Raw genomic sequence first — 5,000 nt, 5'->3', positions numbered from 1 at the left:
AATCTGTAATTATCCAATAATATACAACCAAATCGAATAGCTGTATAAACCCAAAACAACAGTAATAAAGCCTAGACGAAGCTCCAGCTGGCCAACCACTGACTAGCCCCTCCTGGATCCACCCTCCTCGTCCAATCGCAAACCTGCCCCATGGAATAGGGTGTCCAGAAAATACAGAGTACGAGACGTGAGCATAAAACGCTCAGTGCGAGAGTATGAGTATACATGCATGCAAAGTGAACTCCCTATAGACTCGAGGTCAAGGATCAGATAACAGAGACAGACCGGGCCCTGGTATGTAGCACGCTGTGTCGTCGCTTCAGGAGGTGGCTCCCATACCGAGATAACTGTGGATACGCCGGACCCAAATCGATGGAAGTCCATCCACTAACACGATAGGGTACAACCCTACTACAGACATCTCGAAGGAGATACAGCAAGATGCAAATGAATGCAGCATAATATCATGGCATATAAATCATGCAGTCACATAATACATGCATACTCAGTCAGGATATCTCGAACAGTACTTTCGTACCTCAAATACCAGGTAGGCACTACCAGCTCTAAGTCCAAGCCTAAAGTCCGCCTACACAGCGAAATGATACTACTATCATTATAGCGCCCTAAAAGCCTTAACTAAGCTATTGCATACTCCTAAATATTTATAGGAAGGAAAAGCTATACCTTCGTCCGTCGTTAGCCCTTTGATGTCGATGCCTCCAGAACTTGGGCACAACTCCGCTACGATTATCGAACGCCTCTCCGACCTCCGGACCAAGCCTAAGAAGACTAGAACAGCTCAAATATGACTAGAAATAGAGAGGAAATCCGGAATTGGCAAGGAGAAATGAAGTCTCGGCCTTCTATTTATAGACAACGATCGGAGCCTCCGATCCTCGATCGGAACGTCCGAACCTCGATCGGAACGTCCGATCCTGCCATCGGAGCTTCCGAAGATCCTGATCTGCCACGTGTCAAAATATCACTTGTTGACTTCGGATAGGGGTGATCGGAGCCTCCGGTCCTGATCGGAGCTTCCGATCCAGCCACACGTCATGGATGACGTAATATCATCGGTGCCTCCGATCCTCATCGGAGCTTCCGATCGTCCCTTCGGAGCTTCCGATCCGTCCAATCCCCAATTTATTTAATTAGCATTAATCCTTTAATTACTCAATTAGGGTTCGGGCTACTACATTCTCCCCCACTTAAGATATTTCGTCCTCGAAATCAGATCTTAAGTACCGAATGCAAATACAGAAATCAGAAACATTCTTTATTCAAATCAAACGTTTACAGAGTTTGCAACTGAATACAACTTAAAGAATGAAATCAAAACAACTCAGGATGGTCTTTACGCATCTTGTCCTCAAGCTCCCAAGTAGCTTCCTCAGTGCCTCGGCGCTGCCACTGAACTAAAACCAAAGGAATGACTTTGTTCCGTAAAACCTTATCCTTAAAATCAAGGATGCGAAGAGGTTTCTCAACATAAGTCAAATCCTTGTCTACCTGAACCTCAGATCGCTGCAGAATATGAGATTCATCCGCCACATACCGTCGCAACAGAGATACGTGGAACACGTCGTGAATACTGGATAGATGCGGTGGCAAAGCTAGTCGATAAGCCAAATCACCAATGCTCTCCAAGATCTCAAACGGACCGATAAATCTGGGAGACAACTTGCCCTTAAGGCCAAATCTGAGAATCTTGCGGAAAGGTGACACTCTCAGAAACACTTTCTCCCCGACCTCAAACTGCAAAGGCCTACGCTTGATATTAGCATAACTGGCCTGACGATCCTGTGCAGTCTTAATCCGTTTCTTGATCTGATCAACAATGTCTATCGCCTGCTGGATAAACTCCGGTCCCTCAGCCTGTCTCTCCCCCACTTCTTCCCAGAAGAGTGGAGTACGACAACGTCGCCCATACAACGCCTCAAAAGGTGCCATCCCAATACTAGTGTGATAGCTGTTGTTGTAAGCGAACTCGATCAACGGCAAATGATCCTGCCAGGCTGAACCAAAATCCAAGACGCACGCTCTAAGCATATCCTCTAACGTACGGATAGTGCGCTCTGACTGACCATCAGTCTCTGGATGATAGGCTGTACTCAAACTGAGAGTAGTACCCATCGCACGCTGAACACTCCCCCAGAATCTAGAAGTAAACCTGGGGTCGCGATCGCTGACAATGCTCACAGGCACTCCATGAAGTCGAACGATCTCCTGAATGTACATCCGTGCCATACGATCCACATTGTACTCCCGGCTATAGGCAATGAAATGCGCTGATTTGGTGAGTCGGTCCACCACAACCCAGATAGCATCACAGTTCCTCGGGGATACCGGCAAATGGGTCACAAAGTCCATAGTGATAAACTCCCATTTCCATTCAGGAATAGGCAGACTGTGAAGCAATCCTCCAGGTCGTCGGTGCTCTGCCTTGACCTGTTGACACGCCAAACATCTCGAAACAAACTGATAAACACTGCGTTTCATTCCCTTCCACCAGAAACGAGTACGTAGATCCTTGTACATCTTGTTGCTCCCAGGATGAATACTCAATTTAGTGCGATGTGCCTGAGATAAAATCTCCTCTCGCAACTCTTCATCCTGTGGAATCACAAGCCTACCAGACAAACACAAAAAGCCATCTGACTGATAATGAAATCCAGACGAGCTACCCTCGTTAGCTAGACGAGCTAAACGCTGGGTCTTCGAATCAGACATCTGAGCATCTCGGATCCGCGAGTACAAGGCTGGCTCAGATAATATCGCAAACATCTGGATACTCTGCATACCTTTCTTATGCTTGAAGGTAAAACCTGAAGTACAACAGTCACTGATCTCACTAGACATCGAACAAGTCTGAAGTGCGGATAGTCGCACCTTGCGACTCAAAGCATCAGCGGTGAGATTAGCAGCTCTCGGATGGTACTTAATCTCGCAATCATAGTCCTTAAGCAAATCCATCCAACGTCTCTGTCTCATGTTCAATTCTGCCTGAGTGAACAAATACTTGAGACTCTTATGGTCGGTGAAGATCTCAAATTTCTCGCCATAAAGATAATGACGCCAGATCTTCAAAGCGAACACAATGGCTGCTAACTCCAAATCATGGACTGGGTAGTTGTCCTCGTGAAGCTTCAGCTGTCTAGAAGCGTATGCGATCACATGCCCATTCTGAGTCAGGACACAACCTAACCCCTGAAGAGAAGCATCCGTGTAAACTACATACCCTCCAGATCCTGACGGTAATGCTAACACCGGCGCAGAAGTCAACCGCCGTCGAAGCTCACGGAAATTCTCCTCACACTCGGAGGACCACTCAAAATCCACACCCTTGCGGGTAAGCTGCGTCAACGGTCGAGCTAACTGAGAGAAGTTCAGAATGAAGCGACGATAATACCCTGCTAGACCCAGAAAACTACGGATCTCAGCAACCGTCGTCGGACGCGACCAATTAAGTACCGCTTCAATCTTGCTTGGATCAACAGAAATCCCTTCCCTGGATATGATATGGCCAAGAAAAACCACTCTATCCATCCAGAACTCACACTTGCTCAGCTTGGCGTACAATTGCTCATCTCGAAGAGTCTGCAGTACTAACCGCAAGTGAGAAACATGCTCTTCCGTATTACGCGAATACACCAAGATATCGTCAATAAAAACCACGACAAACTTGTCCAAAAGATCCTGTAGCTGATTCTTCAACTCACGCATCTCTGACGGAGCCAGACGATACGGTGCTCTAGAAATAGGCGAAGTACCCGGCATCAACTCTATGCCAAACTCGACTTCCCTAGCAGGAGGAAAACCCGGAATCTCATCAGGAAACACATCTGGAAATTCATCCACAACAGGAATGCTCTCTATCCCAATACTCTCAGCGGACAAATCAACTGCATAGATAAGGTAGCCTTCCCCGCCAGACTGCAGAGCTCGACAGGCTCTCAAAGCTGATACCAAAGGCATCGGGGGTCGCGCTCCCTCACCATAGAAAAACCAACTCTCACTCCCTTCCGGATGAAAGCGTACTAATCTCTGATAGCAGTCCACTGAAGCTCGATAGGTAGTCAGCACATCTATTCCCAGAATGCAATCAAAGTCGTCCATCGCCAGGACCATGAGATTCGCTAACAGAATGTTCCCTTCGAACTCTAAAGGGCAACCCATCACTAGACGCTTAGCCAAAGCAGATTGGCCCGTCGGAGTAGAAACAGACATCACTACGTCTAGTGCAATGCATAGTAATTTATGCCTCTTAACAAAACGTGCAGAAATGAAGGAATGAGATGCACCAGTGTCAATAAGTACAAGAGCAGGTATACCATAAAGCATAAATGTATCTGCGATGACTTTCTCATTCTCCTCCACAGCCTGATCATGTCTCAGGGCAAACACCTGGCCAGAAGCTCATGGCCTCAAATGAGAACTCCCAGCAGACTGTCCCTGCGACCTCTGCTGAACGGTAGCCTGAGATCCCGATCCTGAACCAGATCCAGAACCGCCTCCCCCAGACAGTGGACAATCCCTCCGGATATGACCAGTCTCTCCACAACGGAAACAAGCTCTAGAAGCTCTGCGGCACTTGTCGGATGGATGGTTCTTCCCACAGTGATCACACTTGTCCTTCTTACCATAACGGACAATACCTCCAGAACCAGAGGAAGAAGAAGATCCAGACTTCTTGAAAGTTTGGGCACGGGGACCCAAAGAACTAGCAGGTCTCGACTGAGAGAAAGACCTGTTCCGCCGAATGCTGTCCTCCGCCTGGTGACAACGGCTCACCAAACCCTCGTAGGACATGTCGTCACCAACCGCCACACGGTCATGGATCTCAGGGTTAAGGCCCTGAAGGAACAGATTATACTTCATCTCTGAGCTATCAGCAATCTCGGGGCAATAGGATAGCAGATCAAAGAACCTCTGCTGATACTCATCGATAGACATGGTTCCCTGTCGCAGACTCAGTAGCTCGCCTGCCTTCGACTGTC

Source organism: Henckelia pumila, chromosome 3 (genome assembly GCF_033568475.1).
Source record: "Henckelia pumila isolate YLH828 chromosome 3, ASM3356847v2, whole genome shotgun sequence".
Lineage (NCBI taxonomy): Eukaryota > Viridiplantae > Streptophyta > Magnoliopsida > Lamiales > Gesneriaceae > Henckelia > Henckelia pumila.
This window is presented reverse-complemented; position numbering follows the sequence as displayed.